Source organism: Mizuhopecten yessoensis, unplaced genomic scaffold, assembly GCF_002113885.1.
Source record: "Mizuhopecten yessoensis strain PY_sf001 unplaced genomic scaffold, ASM211388v2 scaffold8565, whole genome shotgun sequence".
Lineage (NCBI taxonomy): Eukaryota > Metazoa > Mollusca > Bivalvia > Pectinida > Pectinidae > Mizuhopecten > Mizuhopecten yessoensis.
The window spans coordinates 154,353-174,954 of NW_018407611.1; the positions used below are offsets into that span (position 1 = coordinate 154,353).

General features: G+C 35.3%; 1 long non-coding RNA gene across 1 annotated transcript; it reads left to right on the top strand.

Annotated features, from left to right (window-relative positions):
* Positions 1 to 4,152: 4,152 nt before the first annotated feature.
* Positions 4,153 to 6,493, top strand: LOC110456204. Its single transcript, XR_002463565.1, has 3 exons — positions 4,153 to 4,612; positions 5,923 to 5,965; positions 6,394 to 6,493. It is a non-coding gene; the product is annotated as an uncharacterized LOC110456204 (long non-coding RNA).
* Positions 6,494 to 20,602: the final 14,109 nt, after the last annotated feature.

Consider the following 20,602-nt stretch of genomic DNA (forward strand, 5'->3'; position numbering starts at 1 on the left):
CACATGTACGTATTGGGTTGCTACAGCCGGGACAGCGGATCAGTAATATCTCGACTTACAGTGTTAGAGTTGATTTAAAATCCTAATAGAGATAAATAATGAATACAAAAAACATTCTTCGATAAAGACATATTAATTATCATTTAACTTAATTGATTTGTTTGTGCATGTTGTCCCAAATATTTCATAAAAATGACAGGTCCATTTTATTGCATGCGAACCAGATGATCTAATGACCGGGACCACACGGATCTCACAGACCAATGATCCGTTCACGATGATTCCCCACCCATGCAATGACACGGTCTTTCTCTGACGTCATCATTCCGTTTGTAATTTCGTCAGGATTATCAAACGTCAACGTTTAAATGTGTGATAGTCTATGACTCATATGACTACATGGCCCCACCCACGCAATGACATAGCTTTTCTCTGACGTCATCATTTTGTAATTTCGTCAGGACTATCAAACGTCTGTGTGACAGTCTATGACTTATAGGACTACGTGGCTCTCCCATGACTCACGTCTCCACGTTGAGATATAGGGTGAGAAGTCGTGTCGGGTGAGAAATCGTGTCAGGTGGGAAATCGTGTCGCCTATACCAATATAGATTGCACAATTTCTCACCCGGGTGAGAAGTCGTGCAGGGTTGGGAAATCGTGTCGCGAACGCAGCAATTTTGCACGATTTCCCGGGTGAGAAATCGTGTCGGAGTGAGAAATCGTGCCGTGACAGGGTTACACAGAAATGCCCAACCCTCGAGTGATTACTTGGTTTTCTAAATCTGACAGAACCTCTGATGGGACATTCTTTTGCTTTCAGTTACAATTCCATCGACTGTAGACTGACATGCATATAAACTAGCGTACAGATGGTCATTGAATATCGCCGTTCACTTTTTATGGCATGACAAAAAGCGTGCTATTCTGCATGAGGCTATTTCCCACTAAGGTCTACAATATTGTATTTCCGGGCTAAAAAGACTTAAAATGTAAACTGCCGGTCAGAGAAAAAACGAGAGGATTTCCCAATTAGGATGCATATGTAATCAATGAACTTACGTTACGTTAACAATGGCACATCACAGACAAATATTTGTAACTCATTCGATTTGCTGGAAAACCATACAACTAACACCCGTGTTTCATGCAACCGCAATATCTATTTTAGGAGGGAGAAAAATATCATTCCACACTTTGGAAAGTAAAAATTAACATGCTTATTCTTAAGAGTTTTAATCTCACAATTTATTATCAAATTCATATTACGACGACTTTGTAAAATTAAGTTTAAAAGACATTTCGATGGAATTCTCTCTGCCAGTATCTATGTCATTTATGAAAGTTAAGATGAGACTTACGTGTGGAGCTTTTATCATCTTAAAGCCTCTAAAGAAGTTACATATACAAACTTTCTTCGAATAAGTCTTTTACCATTGTCCGTCACATTACGTAGCAGGAAGCAGGATTAGTATAATTGCCTACCTGGTGGACACTGACCACAGGTAATTCGTACCTACAATGCGTGACACCTACATGTATCATTCAAATCTCATATATTTATCAGTATTGTAAGTATAAACTAACATGTTCATGTCTTCTAAATCAGGTTTATAACTGTGCACGGAACAGATATTTCAGAATATTCCGTCGTCATGTCAAAAGTTATCTAATTAAAATTCATAGTTAACATTAAAAAATCTTATTTCAACTATACGAAACATTAGGAAAATATGCATACTATATGGAAGGAATATCAAAACGTCAACAATTTCATAACGTGATATATTGAGCTCGTGTACATCAACACCTTGCGGAGGTAAGGGTGATTAGATGTTAACCAAATTGAGTGAACAACACAATACTATGTTCTGACGGAAAAACAAGAATCATAATCTTACCATAAAGCAAAACAGCTACTGGTTCTTATCTAAGAAATATCCACTGCACTTGACTTCTTATTGTGAACATCAAAACAAATCGATCCGATATTGGATGTATCCCCGCCCCAACATCCATTTCTTTGATAGAATAATGTGAAATAGTAACACTTGCAAACTTTTGGTAACTTATGCGAACAGATAAGTAATTCGTGCGCACGGTTTAGTAACTCGTGTGCATGGTTTGGTAATCCTTGCGCACGGTTTGGTATCTCGTGCGCACGGTTTGGTAATCCGTGCGCAGGGTTTGGTAATCCGTACGCACGGTTTGGTAATCCGTGTGCACGGTTTGGTAACTCGTGCGCACTGTTTAGTAATCCGTGTGCACGGTTTGGTAATCCGTGTGCACGGTTTGGTAACTCGTGAGCACGGTTTAGTAATCCGTGCGCACGGTTTGGTAATCCGTGCGCACAGTTTGGTAATCCGTGCGCACGGTTTGGTAACTCGTGCGCACGGTTTGGTAATCCGTGCGCACGGTTTGTTAATGTTTTACCATGGCCCTTCGGGGGCTCCGTATATAGTTCACTTATTACTATATTGTATATCTTAGTCCTGTATAACGCCTGGAAGGGGCTAGCATGAGTGTATTCCTGGGTGGTAACAGACCTGGGGAAAACTTTGGTAGTTGTCTATAATAATAATAATAATTCGAGGTTCTTACAAATGTATATACCGCTTCATCACAACCTAGTTCCTAGGTCGTCTCAAAGCCGTTCACACATTATTTTCCTAGGGCTTGACCCTTTTTTGCATGGTTATTTACTTCGTCAATGTAACTTGTCGCAGATTTCCTGATCAGGAAACCTCGCGATCTACAGCACGAAACAGCAAAAGTAGGGGACAGTCCACAGGTAACTACTGCCATACACATATGGTAAAGTTTGAGGAAAAGTTTGAGAATAATCATGCAATATATGTTATTTTATGCAGTTTTCTAAATTTGAAAAAAGGAGTATTCGCATTTTATAATTATATTTTTCACAAATCCAAAGGACCTGTTAGGTAATTAGGTGATTCACTAGTCCTCGACTATTATAAGTGTCGAACCCTGTATCCGTGGTTTTAGGGCCTTAGCCAACATCTTTCTCATGGATCAACTCCCTGGGGAGCATACAACCGGTGCTGCCATTCCAGCACTCACAGCTAGCACTCTACAATTCTAGTACTGCCCAACCACATACTCATTTACAGCTGAGTAGACTGGAACAAGCGGAGTAAAGTATCTTGCTCAAAGATACAACACAGTGTGGTGCCGTGACTCGAACTAGTAACCATTTGGTTTACGAGCCCAGCGTTCTACCACTAGACTACCGTGCCTCCAGATTGCCAGTAGGTGTTTTTCATTATAGGACACTGATTTCAACCACTTCAATGATAAAGTGGATCTGGATCTGAAGAAGATTGTTGAAATTTCAGCCAATTTGACCTCTTTGGCCCCTCCCCTCAGGCTCTAGGGGTGGGCCTGGTTCTTAATTTTCATACCATCAAAATGCAGTCACATGATAATCATTACAACCGAGTTTAAATTTTTTCCTACTGAAAGTAAACAACATATACTCAAAAGAGTTATTTCCCCATATAAACTACAGTAAGGCCAAAAACAAGATTACAAACGCTTCGGATAACCTGATCATGACCTGTCTTAAATTTTCCTGTGGACATTTTTATAGTCAGGCAAAGCTCACAGTCACTTTCTTCCTGTTATGGTCATGGGCTCCTGACCAAATTCTTGACAGAATAATAAACACTGAAATGCATAGAAATTAATTTTTGGTCACCCCTGGGGGAACCCCAGTGGGGACTATTAATTTTGGTTTCAGTCCCAGATTTTGACCTCTTCTATTTACAGCTTTCGTGTGTTTGCTTCTGTCGCTAATAACAAGCTTTTGGATAACTCAGATATCGATTTAGGAATAGATCTAACATACAACCAAAAGGCGTTCCGAATTTCAAACTGAGATGTTCCCAATATGAATCAGTCACCTTTGAGGTTCCCGAAGGGGTAGACTGTTCTATTATATATTGCTATTGATTGATTGAGATTTTAATGTCTGACAAACGACTATATTGGTAAAATTTCTTTATAACCAATATAAATTTTGCAATAAAAAGCTCAGGTAGAAAAGCTCAATAACGCCTCTTTTATTTTATCATCTATTCACGCAGTGACAAAAGAAAACGTCCCCTAGCAAAAGGGCAAACTTAATTTGACATGTCGGGTTTGTGCTTGCCGCCGGCACACTACATTCACGCATATGCGCAATTTGGCGGACGCAAATAACATTTTGTATGGCTTTGCATTTCTCTGCAGTCCGGCAAAACTTCTAATCGAACGGCAGGTGCCGAACATGCGGGACTTAGGGGACATACGTAATCAGTAGGTAGGTGCCGCCTTCCCGGCGGTAACCGGCACGCCTGAATCAAGTTCGTCCAAAGAAAAAAGTTTACGACATTTATGGAAATTGCTTTATTTTTTTAATTTACATACCATTTTCAGCCGTAACATTATAATTTCAAAGGGTGATATGTTATAAATAAATGCGCGATCATTCAAACAAATATTTCATCCACGTTCATATACCGCATGACAACGTTTACAACTTTGGAACACTTTACGACATAACACTTTACGGCAGAAAATGGAAAACCGGAAGAATACAGGGTAATGTAAGGTAAGTAGTTCATTGCCATATTCTGAATTTATATATTAAAAGCGCTCGACACCGTTTACTGAAAGTTATCGTTTTTGCGGTGGTGGCAGTGCCATGGTGACCACGAGGTACCGACAAAACAATACCATGTTTTGCCGGTACAGTTCCACGTGCACGTGGCGATACTGTACCGTGGTCATATTTTATATTATTTATGTATATCGCTATTGCCAATAATATTCCTGTCAGTGTCCTGTCAAAACGTAAGGACAAATGTGTTTAACAGCACTGTTGTGCATGTATGTATTTCTTTTCTATGAAATCAACCAACAAAGATCCAGTCTAATTTAGGGATGTAAACAATAACATGTTTTGCCGGTACAGTTCCACGTGGTCACCACGTTGCGATACTGTACCGGCAAAACACGGCATTGTCATATTTATGTGTATCGCTATTGCAAAATTATATTCCTGTTAGTGTCCTGTCAAACCGTAAGGACAGATGTTTTTAACAGCACTGTTGTGCATGTATATATTTCTTTTCTATGAAATCAACCAACAAAGATCCAGTCTAATTTCGTGGAGATTGCTTCATAAGTTGTAATAACTTATGCCAAATCTTATTTTCCAATTCTGGTTAATAAAATATGTTTAAAGTCAAAGTCTAATTTAGGGATGTAAACAAAATTGAGGGTATTGCGGTATTTGCAGCTCTTTCTGCAAATCATTGCTCCTTTCTTAATATTTCCCAAGATCACTGATGGTTATATCTGTAACATAAAACATTTCTCTTTAGTTTCGGTACCGTAGGTGTAACAATACAGGTTGAGCACAGGGACTTGTATGGACTAATATGATACATATTAGCTAGAAATATGTATATATATATAGGTATTTCTAGCTAATTTTATCATATAAGTCTATACAAGCCCATGTGGGTTGAGCTTACCAGAATATATTGCAATACAGAAGGAAAATATTGCGATACTGTCGCAATGTAATTTCATAGGAAAAAATGGTATTTTTTTCTGATAATTGGGCTTAATAAGTGTCAAAATGCTGTCATTAAATCTGAGATCATTTGTGTGATACATTTGTATTGAATTGTATGCTAGTAATAGCCTGGATTATGGTTATTGGCATATCTATTCGACTGTTGCGATTCGCATTGTGATAGATACATGTACGATATGGCCTGTGTATTGCGATATACTGGTTTTCCGATACATTGTAATTGCACCCCTATAGTCTATACATGCTTTAATAAACCATGATCGCACTAAATATCCCAATTAAGCATTGTAAGATAGCTGATATTTTATCATTTCCAGAATACACAAAAAATGGAAGGAGGGACAGCTGCTGAAATACACTGTAAGTCATTACAATTAGTGGGTTTAATTTCAAAACTTCATGTCAGTGGACTTGTTTAATCTGTGATTAATTCTTATGTTTTCTGGACGAAGTTCCGGTAATTTTTGTGTCAAACGTCTAAAATATCTTTGTGTTGTGTCCAGCAGGTCACATAGTAACAAGATAAAGCTTGATAAAATGGCTGCGCGGAAATATATAACGGGCGGAAACCAATGACTAGACGATATTGACAGTTTTACAAACAAATAATTTTTACTGAGAAGTATCAACTGATAATAGGGAGTTAAATAACCACGAAAAACATACCAGTACAAACTAGTGATAGGGATTGGAAATTCCTTAATTATCAGCCTTTAGTTTTGGTGAAAAAGATTTGCTCCAATATGCATGTTCAGTTCTCTTATATCATTTTTTTTTCATTTTAACAGATGAACTATCTTATCCTGGCACTTTGGCATGTTTGAATGTGGAAGGCCTTGAAATTCGGATGAAGAAGGCCAGGGAATGTCACAGAAATTAAAAAAAAATGAAATTATTTGCAGTGTTTGTGTTTTATGGTCATAAAACATGTAACATTTTCTTCAAGTTAATTAACCACATGCTTTCCTATTATATCCTAGTAGGTTGGCATGGTTACCTAAACAGCGTGTATGCATACCTGGTCATTGTTAGACCATTTTGATTGACAGGTGGAAATATGTCGGTTGTAGCTTGGTCAATGATTTATTATACTGAGTAATCATACAGGAGATGGGGTGACTTTCATGTCATTTTGACATATTTCTAGTTCTTATATTTGTTATTTCCCTGTAAGTATATATATTGATGCATGAAAATGAAAAATAAAATAAATGTTTATCTGCTTTAAACTCTATGTACTCTATTTTTCTCTGGAATGTTGCCTGAAACACATTTTTGTTTGTTTTAGCCTAAACATTAACACCTTCTCAAGGAGGAATACATGATCTATATGTAATTCTTTAATTTGGCTTGCATTTGACCTTGGAACTTTCCTTCAAAATTTAATTGATGTGGTAACCATGATGGACAAAAGTTAATCACAAGAGGCCGACACCAAGACTTTGATAATTAAAAACAAAATCTAATTGAAGTTAACAAATCATAAATGTTATACTCACTGCCTACCAAGATGTTCGAATATCCTGTTGTTGTATATATGAATGCAGAAAAGAACGAATTAAGAAGGATACATATGAAATATAAAATGTACCAAGTAATGAGAATTGTATGGAGGAGTTCTATATAATAAGTTGTTTACATAATTTCAAGTTGTGCTATCATTTCCACCAGGATTTGAACCTGGGTCTCTCACCACAGAGTGACAAGTGTGATTACCACTACACTATAGAAATATCTTTAGCACAACTGACCTTTTCTTTTAAGTTTTATTCCCATTTTTGTCTCTTTTTTTTCCCTACATGTTTTTGCCATTGCACTTATATTTACATTCTCCTCTGCTTTTCTTATCAATTTGGAAATTGATATATCAATGTAGCGGAACTGGACTGGGTAGATTATCGGCGAACAGATAGCTCAATTGGTAGTGTCCAACTAGAGTTCGGAAGGTCCCGGGTTCGAACCCCGGTCTGGCCGGGGATTTTTCCTCTCCCTTTACACCGGTATTAACCAAATTTATGGTAGGCTCAGAACTATATATGTATACAATTTGCACTTTTGCCATTTGTTGAGCGTTCGCCCCTGTGAGGAAGGCTTTGGGTTCTGTCCCCTAGCCGAGACATACCAAAGTCTTTAAAAATGGCAGTTTCTACTCCTTCTTAACGCTCAGCAAATTAGGAGTGGGACGACTGGTTCGCCCGTTGTCAGTATAATGTGACCCGGTGGGGCGTCCTGCTGGGTGTTTTCGGCAGTATGTTTCAGTGAGGTAGCACTATAAAGTCGGCATCAGTTCCGCGCTATTACAAGAAAACAAACACGAACATATCGCAGCCTCCCAAAATAGACACACATACACTACACGCATGCATCTTGCACACAGGGGAGGCCGTCCTTAAATGCCCTTAGCTGTTAATAGGACGTTAAACAAAATCAAACAAACAAACAAACAAACAAGCAACGTGCAAAAAATGATCCAGAGTTTTTTATTCTAAGATTTATACCAGTAAAATAAGAAGATCCTGAGTCGCGATACACTTTTAGACCTTTTAGTCAATATCTTAGACGTATCAGATTATGTTAAATTTGATCACCTGCCAGATGAAAGACAGTGTCAATTTATACTCGAAAGTTCAAACGATATTCAACTGAATCGTGACAGGTGGGCCCTACTGATGATGAATATTGCCGATCTGATACCTGTTATGATCTCAGAGATGAACGCTTTACTATGATTATGTATACAATGTATATTCTACATTTGATGTAAGCACAAGATAAGGCATGATCAATGTACAATCTCTACAAGGAGGAAATAAAGAAAGTCTGTCTGTCTGTCATATACTGGTACATAAAATGCAATTCAAATCTGTACATAAGGTTATTCCTGACAAGTAATCAAGATTCACCACAGTTGAATCTCTACATTTACGTATAGTTGACAGGGGAAAACGCTTTAATTCCCATAATAAGAACTCTCATACAATATATTTAATTTTTATTTCATATACCAGTATTTAGTCATCAAATGAGACCACATTGGCACAGGTGCAAAAATAAGTTTCGTAATCAGAGTTTTTGCCAAGTGTTTATACATGTAGGGTCTGTTACATTGATCCATTACATTATTTTGAATATGACCCTGTATTTTTCCAATTTCAGTCTTTATTTTCCCAGTTGGATTTAAAAGCATGTTCATACAAGTTTCCAGTCATTATATCATATGTACAATGTTCAAACTATAACCGTCCATAAAGGAGCATTCGAAATATAAAAAAAATGTACAAAAATAACAAGAATTTGAAATTGAATCAACAAAAACACTGAAAATTGATGTTTATTAATTGCTATACATTTTACTGTAAGAAATAGGTAGATGTTTTTTTTTTTTTTTTGCAAATCACATTGTAGGTTTTATTCTATCAAAATTAAAAATTTCCCTGAACGTGGGGACACTGATGAAATTTCCCAATTTTTGCCAAATTATGCCAATGATATTTTCCGAATTCCTGCTACAGGGACCCTTTCCCAAAATAGGGAAATTATAATTTAATATATATATATCCTACATTTCTAAGACAAGATTTCTCAAAAATATTTACAGTGTAGGAAATCTTCTAACATGGATGTTTAATTAATGAAGCTAGAAGCTATTACTGTACATACAATGCGACACAGTTGAAATTAAGGCTTGCTCTGCTAATATTTACCATTTGCAGCCAATAAACTTGCTCAATAAACTTATTCTGCTTGAGTACAAGACATAATGATTTCATCAGAAAGAACTCAAAAGATGATTGACACTGAAGTGTTATTTTTCTTGTCGATCATTTGATATCGGATAGGCCTTTACCCTCCCTAGTTCCTATTCCCGGCGAATTTGATCTGTTCCGGTCTTTTCAACCAATCAGAATGTGGCAAATTTTGAAGCCCGCAACTTTCAAACCGCAAATATTTTTATTGCTTAACCCGATTCGTCTAAAACGTCTAAAACTATAATTTTTAAACACGTTTTAAAGAAGAAACATTTCAAATCATAACGAATAGGTTTGCAAAGTTCACGCAAATAAGTTACGATGTGAAACATATTTTCTATTCCCACAGAGATGTTTAAAACGGTGATTGTTTAGCCTCTGATCTATTGATAACCAATCAGAGCGTCGCAAATTTTAAAGTCCGGTCTGCACGATGTAAAGAAAAAAGATCGCATAGTATTGTAGTTTAGTTTTGTGTTACTATATATAGCTTTTTACTTGAACTATATATATACAGCACGCGTACGATACAAAAAGCGCTCGCTGCGCTCGCTATTGTATCAAGTGTAATGTACAAGGGAGTATTTTAGTCTGAAATAATGATAGCAAATATTCTTGTAAGACATTGTTTATGGTCTTATTCAAGGCAAGTGCAATATATCTGAAATCACCAACATCTACTTGAATTATCTTCATCATGGTACATCCACATAGACATAATAAAGTAAGTCTAAAGTTTCACTACCTACAGAAAAGATGAATAAAGGATCTTGCGGAAGATGCACAGCGATACACAGAAGGTTGGGACAAAGAAATGAGTAGCCTAGAAACAATCTGCATACCATAGTTTAAGTTAAAGCAATATTGGAAAAGGTTACCCACCCCATACGTTACCTACTTTGATTATATATACATTTGGAAAAGGTTACCACCCCATACGTTACCTACTTTAATTATATATATATTTGGAAAAGGTTACCCACCCCATACGTTAACTTATTTAATAAGATATCATTTGACTTGCAAATAAATAAAGTTGATTAAATAAATGACTACGATAAAGAAATATGTGAAATTGAACTGTATTTCAATTTGTAGTAGGCTTGTATGGGGTAACTAGCATAAGCCGATCATTGAGCCATCATTGTATACTGTGCGAATAAGAGAAACTTTAATCCTAGATGTGTCCCTCTTCTGTGACCTATCTGTGGAATATAATTTCATATATATATTAGTTATTACAATGTATATCAGGTATACCAAATTTGAATTATACACCTTGCTTTGTTGATATTCTGTGACTTTGTTTAGTGTTGCAAACAGCTGTAGAAGAACAAAGTATTGAATAGCCGATAGATATTCATTTAAGGTAAATGGTTGCTATGTACATCCTTATTACTAAAAGGCTAATGTAGTTGTTACTTTAGCAAGTCTAGACTTATTTTTATATTTTACAACATTTTTTAATTTCATCAACATAATTACCTGCTGTTGTTAATCCAGGTTAACCTATCAATGTACTTTAGGCAAGTACTGACATGTATGTGTGTAAGTATATCGTTTGTTTATCATTGAGCTAGGGTAACAGTTCTTCAACATTCAATTAATTCAATAAATGTTATTCCAAAAATTATTGAAACTGTTGATAAGTAAAATATATATCAACTGTCCAACATAACCCCTATGTTAAACATGTAATGTACCATTTTATATCACATGCTGTAACCAGAATTGGAGAAAACTTCATAGGCGCCAACCTGTTGTGGAAAACAATAAAATATCTTTATTTGAACAAGTAAAGGGTACTGAGAAGTTTTAACTATATTGTTGATGTTCGCACTGTCACCATTCTGAAATAAAATTTGGAAGAGTTCCATGAAATTCAGATTCTATAGAGTTCTACAGAATTATAGTATATATGTATTTCGGAATTTGAAAATACAAACAAAAACTGAAGAACTACAGGGACGAAACTGCTATATCCAGTAACACCTCTGCAAGACCTCGTGTGGAATAGATTGGAATTTTGTACCGTATCTAGAGTATTGTCCAAGTCGATGCAAAAATTTACAGAACACTAGATCTACTCCAAGGCAAGAAAGCATCCGATTACAACTCATAATCCCTGGAATATTTCCTTTAGTACTGGGAGGAAACAAGGCCTAATGCTAGTAACGGTCTCGTCTAGAGGGACCGACCTTGCACAGTCACTGTATGCAAAATATCGAATGTTTTAAGTAATTTTGCTGATTTGTCTACTTACACTGTGTTATTACACAACGGGGGTACACTTGTCACAAAACAGGTACTCTGTGTGTCAAAACAGGACGATATCTGGATGCTGCAAATTGCTGGTCAATATGCTTGGCGATGCAGATAGCAGACAAGTGACAGTAACAGACGAGTATTTAGCCCGTGCTTGATCTATCTTAGAAAATCATCAGTCGACTTGAAGACGGCATATTATTAACGGAAATAAAGTTGTGGTGGTGTTTTTTTTGCGAAAGTATTTAACGTAGGGAATGTCGCTGTTCAATCGTGGGTTATTATGCTGAAATAAATTAACTAATCAGAACGTTACAAATTTTAAAGCGGGGTACAGTTAAAAGAAGTCCTCACAGATCTAGCAAAATGTTCAGGTGATTGGTTAAAAAAGTCGTAGATTGCAATTTGAAAACTTTATTTTTATAACTTGCATTTAATTTAAACATACAAATGCATACGTTTATCAGCTAAAGTTAAATAAGTGAGATTATCAACATTTTTATTTTGGCTCGTAAATGTTTAAACGATGATTATTTATTATCTGAATTATTTTTAACCAATCAGAGCGTCGCAAATTTCTAAGTGCGTTCTGCACGATGTAAAGAAATAAGATCGCATAGCATTGTAGTTTCGTTTTGTTTTACTATATATAGCTTTTTGCTTGAACTATATATATACCACGCATACGATACAAAAAGAGCTCGCTGCGCTCGCTATACATATATTTGGAAAATAGCGAAAATTTGGATACAAAAACTTGAATTTGTTTGACAAAATATGATTGTGCTTACCATGGATTCTGAGATAGCAAGAGGAAGCTATAGGGGAGATAACTCTAACATTCATATGCACCGCTACTCTGAGATAACAACCAACCAATCAATATAAACCTAATTTGTGCTTAAATAAAGCAATTTAATTTTTAACATTAAATTTTATTATACAGACTGTCATAACAAATTATAAATACTGCTGCACCATAGGGTCATTTATACAGACTGTCATAACAAATTATACATACTGCTACAACATAGGGTCATTTATACAGACTGCCATAACAAAGTATATATACTGCTGCACTATAGGGTCATTGATACCGACTGTCATAACAAAGTATACATTCTGTTGCATCATAGGGTCATTTATACAGACTGTCATAACAAAGTTTAAATACTGCTGTCTTTAGGGTCTTTTATACAGACTGTCATAACAAAGTATACATACTGCTGCCCCATAGGGTCATTTATACAGACTGTCATATCAAAGTATACATTCTGTTGCACTATAGGGTCATTTTCAGAGACTGTCATAACAAAGTATACATTCTGCTGCACCATAGGGTAATTTATACAGACTGTCATAACAAAGTATACATACTGCTACACCATAGGGTCATTTATACAGACTCTCATAACAAAGTATACATACTGCTGCACCATAGAGTCATTTATACAGACTGTCATAACAAATTATACATACTGCTACACCATAGGGTTATTTATACATACTGGCATAACAAAGTATACATACTGCTACACCATAGGGTTACTTATACGTACTGTCATAACAAAGTATACATACTGCTACACCATAGGGTTATTGATACATACTGTCAGAACAAAGTATAAATACTGCTACACCATTGGGTTATTTATACATACTGACAAAACAAAGTATACATACTGCTGCATCAATGGGTTATTTTTACAGACTGTCATAGCAAAGTATTCATACTGCTGCCTTTAGGGTCATTTATACAGACTGTTACAGCAAATTATACATACTGCTACACCATAGGGTTATTTATACAGACTGTCATAACAAAGTATACATACTGCTGCCTTTGGGGTCATTTATACAGACTGTTACAGCAAATTATACATACTGCTACACCATAGGGTTATTTATACAGACTGTCACAACAAAGTATACATACTGCTATACCATAGGGTTATTTATACAGACTGTCATAGCAAAGTTTACATTCTGTTGGACTATAGGGTTATTTATACAGACTGTCATAACAAAGTATTCATACTGCTGCACCATAGGGTTATTTATACAGACTGTCATAACAAAGTATACATACTGCTGCCTTTAGGGTCATTTATACAGACTGTCATAACAAAGTCTTCATACTGCTGCACCATAGGGTCATTTATACAGACGGCCAAAACAAAGTATATATACAGACTGTCATAACAAAATCTACATACTGCTGTCATTAGGGTCATTTATAAAGACTGTCATAACAAATTATACATACTGCTGCACCATAGGGTCGTTTATACAAACGGCCAAAACAAAGTATATATACAGACTGTCATAACAAAATCTACATACTGCTGCCATTAGGGTCATTTATAAAAACTGTCATAACAAAGTATACATACTGCTGCATCATAGGGTCGTTTATACAGACTGTCATAACAAATTATACATACTGCTACACCATAGGTTCATTGATACAGACTGTCATAACAAAGTAAATATACTGCTAAACCATAGGGTCATGTATACAGACTGTCATAGCAAAGTATACATACTGTTGCACTATAGGGTCATTTATACAGACTGTCATAACAAAGTATACATACTGTTGCACTATAGGGTCATTTATACAGACTGTCATAACAAAGTATACATACTGCTGCACCATAGGGTCATTTATACAGACTGTCATAACAAAGTATACATACTGCTGCATCATAGGGTTATTTATACATACTGGCATAACAAAGTATACATACTGCGACACCATAGGGTTACTTATACGTACTGTCATAACAAAGTATACATACTGCTGCAATATAGGATCATTTATACAGACTGTCATAACAAAATATACATACTGCTGCACCATAGAGTCATTTAAACATTCTGTCATAACAAATTATACATACTGCTACACCATAGGGTTATTTATACATACTGGCATAACAAAATATACATTCTGCTATACCATAGGGTTACTTATACGTACTGTCATAACAAAGTATACATACTGCTGCAATATAGGGTCATTTATACAGACTGACATAACAAAGTATACATACTGCTGCACCAATGGGTTATTTTTACAGACTGTCATAGCAAAGTATTCATACTGCTGCCTTTAGGGTCATTTATACAGACTGTTACAGCAAATTATACATACTGCTACACCAGCACACACGTACACATACATTACACAAATGAGGCCCATACTGAAATTACCTTAGTTGTTAATAGGACGTCAAATATAATATTACAAAACCAATCTATGAATATCAATATTAAATTATTCATTATGTTTACAAAAAAGTATCATCCATTGTCTTAGTTGTGCTTGAATAATTCTGGAAACGCATCAAAAATCTCCAAGATACTTTTTTAGTGATCAGCTATTTACTACTTTATTGATTCCAGGTTTAAATTATTCTCATTTTTCTATTAATACGCGCATACGTATAACTTATTCAGTACATGCTCGACTCTAGATATATCACAGCTGGTAAACTGTCCCCTCCCACTGCTTCGGGAAACGTTCAATGACCAACTTTACACATGAGGCTGGCTTTCGTTTCGGTTTGATAATTATATTTCATGATGTACTTATTCAGAAATTGGACAAGTGCCTGTTTGCATTTTACCTATATCCCAATAATTAAGGTGATCATAACAGTTTGTTTTTTGTAAGTTACACGAGTCAAGTGTCAAATGGATGTATTACTATTTATTTTGATAACGGGAATAATTTCTGTGTGCCTTGTACATTTGTCAAATGGAAACTGTAGACCGAAAACTCAACATGTGGCATTTAATCTGGCAGATCAGGTACCAAAATCATCTCTCGGCCTACAACAGTGTGAACGGGAATGTTTCTCGGACAAAAACTGCCAGCTAATGGTGTACAATGTTAACAACTTAGCATGTTATAAGGTGACGACGAGCATTGATTCCGCTGTAGCCTCAGGAGCCTCGAATTTTGTTGTAAAACTCCGCGACGAAATCGAATCAAATCTTGATACGTCTTACTTATGTGGGAACCACCAGTGTGGAAACGGATTATCTTGTGTAGCTTTATCCAGTGGTGTTTTAGTCTGCATGGCCGGATTATGTGGAGAACCTGTGTCTATTACGAACGCAGTTGTGAATGCTGATAGCTACTCCATATCTGGGATAGCAACATATTCGTGCAATAACGGATATTATTCCATTGGTTCGAGTGACATCACGTGCAGTTCCTCTCTAGAATGGAGTGAGGCTAATTTGGTTTGTTGTAAGGACGGATTCACCTATGACCAGGGCACACAAATGATGTATCAAGTATTTTTGCAAAATAAGAAATACGATGAAGCGTTACTTCATTGTTCTGTTTTAGGGTCGGGACTTGTAAAAGTTAATAACACGGAAAGGATGAACGCTTTGTCTATCTACCTTTCTTTTGGGCAATTTTACATAGATGCGTCCGATCTTGTCACGGAGGGTACCTGGATCTTCTCTGACGGAAGTGACGTAGATATGACGTTATTTGGTCCTAACGAGCCAACTGGTGAAACAATCGAAAATTGTGCAATCTTTGGATTTGGTTCTAAACTTTACGACGTACCATGTAACACTGACAGATTTTTCATTTGTGAAGTAAGGTGAACCATGCTTCCTCGGCTTTCATTGATGCCCGGTATCTACAACATTCAAGCAATGCTTTCTCGATGGAAAGATTAAAGCTAAGGATGTACGATTTACGTACAATGGAATTCACATTGATTGGAATGTGTATTCTTATGTGTTTACTTACTTATGCTGATGTGTTTACGTACGTAAATTTTGCATTTAGCTTTGTAATAGAGCAGATTAGAAAGCCAAGATTCTAGGCGTATTTTGCAATGCTAATATGTCTGGGAATAACATTACTTGGATTAGACTCTGATTTACATGACGGGAATCATCGATGAAGTAGAATACGCTTACCATTCCGAAACACCTGGTCCTAAATTTTCCTAGTTCTTTTTAAAGGGTGTCCATGATAATCTTACCTTTGTCCATATTTAGCCCTAGTTTTATCGATTTTGAATTCGAAATATGGTTTTGTTGACAATTCAGTATTCTCTTATTTTGTTCATCGTAGACAGTATGGCATTAGATCAATACATTAATAAATAAACATAAAAATATGTAAAAATAAATATATATTAACAGAGTTAAAAGAAAACATTACTTGACGACAGCTACTTTTCTGCCAAACAATGACTTGCTCGCGCATTCACTGTAAGTCCTAGTTGAATCTACATTTATAAGGAGTTTTCATTCAATATAAAATTAACTTACGCTATTTATATTATCAACGGCTTTCATGCAAATCAAATTAGGAAAACTTGTTGCAAACATCAAATAGGCAAGCACCAAAGATATCATCTCCGATTTCTAGTGGAACTTAACAAGCTTCATAGTCCAGATAGATGTTGAATCAAACTGGTATGTCATTGTTTACTATACGTTTCTTACGATCTGTGACCGTGACAGAGGCTCGCAAATCTAAATACAACAGCCATTATAAAATGTACCAACGAATCGGCAAAGAACAACACAACTTTCTTTGTTAATTTTGAGTTATTATACAAATACAATGGCATCTTAAGTTATATGAACTGAAGAGTTGACATCTTAAAGAATACGTCACAAAAAAAGCAACGTCTTAGTTGAAACTTAGTAAGTTTAAATAGACAAACAATGCAACATGTAGTAGAGTTGATTGGCTTTTCTCTCGCACTATGGAGGTGTTCAACATGAATTGAAAATAAAGAAATGTCAGTAAAATTTAGGATTAAGCATTATTTCACTTGAAACATCAATAATGCTATTATAATGCATCTTAAAAATAACCATATTCCCGCTACATCAAACAACGAGATGTTATTCGAATGAACAAACGCTTTCAGCGAAAAAAATCCGCGAAAGAATATCTTCGGGTTTTACGATTGTTTCATCGTAAACCGATATAAATAAAATCACGCTTTTCCAATTAAACATTTACTTTGTTTTAAGGTAAACTTATATAAGTTAAACAGTTTATATGATTGTTAAGTCGTTAGTGTAAGTTTATGGATATCTCATGGAATTTCTGTTCACAGAGGAAGAACTTGGCAGCCAGCCATGAATAAATTCGACGTCATATGTAAAAGCTACAAGGTTTGTTCCCGATTTTTTCAACTAAAACATGGGAAGGAGAATGTTTTTAGAGGGAATATAATTTGTTTCTGCATTTGCAGAATATACCTGCCTTTGATAAAAAGAATAGAATTAAAAATGTTTTGTTTTGATTTTGTAGTAATTATGATGCTGAAATGTCATTTGATTTGATGTCTTATTTTATTTTGTAATCATTTTCTTAGTTTCAAAACATTAAGGATCTGCTCTCCTGAGGTTCAAATGACGTTCAAATATCGTTTTGATTTAGTGCAACAGGATTTTATCAAATATAACAAATAAGGGGCGATTTTCAAAGCAAATATGCATCAGAAAACGTGCCAATAAACTAGAAAAACCTATTGTTTACAGAATTATTTTCACAAGTTTTCTTTTGCAATTTGGCCGCTCGTTTGCAAATGTGAATTGTCAAACTTTCACCTTTTCTAACATTTGATTAATCAATAATGTCATAGCATTGCAATTTTTAACTGTAGCATGACGAGTTCTGCTGCACAAGTCTACAATGTTCAATATTATGAAAACAATATGTAACAAAGTGAGAAATGATACAATATTGGTTTTAGCTGAAGCTCTTTGGTGTTTTTTTGCCTTCAAAAGTTGAAAATACCACTGAAGCAATACGCTTAAAAAAAGCAGCAAAATGAATATCCAGTGAATTTATTAAGAAAAGTTAGTCTTCAGATCTTTATATATCAATCGTTATTTCAAATACATTGATGGAATAATGATTAATCTAATTTAAACAAAAAGGGAAGGGTAACTGAACTGCTCTTTAAGACTTTTTACTTTTTTTTTACCGAATAAAATATTCAGACCAATTAAAGATAATTCTAAAACAAAAACAAGCACACGGACATATCATTTTCTTCGTATTTTCTTTTATAAATTTTTCATGTTCTCCACTTTGAAATAAGGTACGGCTCAAAACACAATAGTCACTAATATCTTTTGACTTTTCACAACAGCAGATCCGTAGACAATTATACTTAGCTTTAGCTATATAAAAAAGCTGTCTTTTATTATTTTATCATTTAATGATATGCCTAAAACACCGAGTAAATTCCATACATTATTAGTGTATGTGACTTAAAGTGTGGTTTTTAGCATATACTAATTAACAGCTTAATAACTTTATACTTTATGTAAGTATTAGACATAAACTAACAAGAAATACTTCCACATTCTGGATGTTAGAAGTATTAGGTAGCTATCTGAAAATCAATTGACAAAAATATGTAAAAGTGTTCAGTGAGCAGGCCACTGATTTTTATTATCCAAGCTATCCTTTATATCCTGGTGAGTATGGAGTGTATTACTTGGATGAGGATTTCGGGGCGACATAACGAACATCTTTGTAATGTCGACCGGTTAACCCTGAAATAACGAAAAATAACGGGGCTAAAAATGTTTGATCGCTACATACATATTATGTAGCTCCGTTATTTCTCATAAGCTTGTTCTTGTTTTGTTAGATGGGGCCCCATGAGATATGACAAAAATACTGGGCGATACTTGCAAAGGTTTCGCTATGACCCCAGTTCTTTCCTGGATGGGAAGTATGGCACCCTGGTAATGATTCTAGCCGCTTTCTACCGACTCGGCTAGGGAGAATTTCTCTTTAGCTCATTCGGAAGAGCTTAAGACTAGTAAGCCAGAGGTCCCAGGTTCGACTCTTAGCGGAGGCATTAAAACAGTATATCCTCTGTTACATATTGCTAAGAAAAGACAATGTTTAGCAGTGCGAAATGATTATGAATATCAAAGACTAAGTTTGTTTATAACACAAACAGGAATTAAAAAACTATTTCTTCGAGCTTTCGAAATTGCCTTTATTAAGCACAGAGTGTCTCGACTCAAAACCGCTGAAATCAGTAAGGTCAATAAATCATAGAGACATTTCGCCCAAATGCGTGGCGAAATACTGCAGGCATTTAGGGAAACGAGTAACATGATTATCCATCCCATCCCTTAGTGGGTGTTAAAATAGGGTCATAAAAATAACTCAGCTGGTGGGTCCTTCGTCTTTGGCCATCGAACCCCCTGATTTTTCAAACTTTCCAGTTGTTCCAGTCTATGATGTGGTTGTATGTGTTAACATGGTCTGTAATGGCTGATTTATTGCACTGTTTCACACACCTCCATTTGTGGAGTACGCGAACGAAGCGTCATTTATCTTTTAAAAATTGTAACAAAATTGTGTGATACTTTATATTTGGACAGTATTGCTGATTATAATGTTAGTAAACATCATTTCAGTACTTGCTCCACCTTTTTGATATATGTTTAAGATGTTGTTTATGTTTGTAAATATGTGTATGCAACATGGTTGACATTGTTGTTATCCAGGTCTGCCATGTTATTCGTCATTTAATAAAATGACATTTACTGGACATATTTTATTCTTTGTTGTTCTTGATGTATATTTATCCAAAAAACTACCTTCAGTCGTGATCGGATGATAGTGATGGAGATTTATAGCATAAATATATTGTATCAAGTACTTGTATTGTGTGATTAGAAAATGTACTGTTTATGCAATATTGCTGGATTTGACCTCTTGACATGAGCAATTTCAATGTAGTACTGATTGCAAATGTTTTTGTTCTGAAATGAATTATGATGTAACTGTAGTGATGCTATATATCTTATTTTGTATCATGTGTTAATACATTGATGAATGTTTAGTGCTGCTATTGATTGAAAATATAGATCGATCTATTTCATAAGATGTTGTCTATTTCACAAAAAAACAACTTATTTTCACATATATGGAAAAATAACATCGACAATT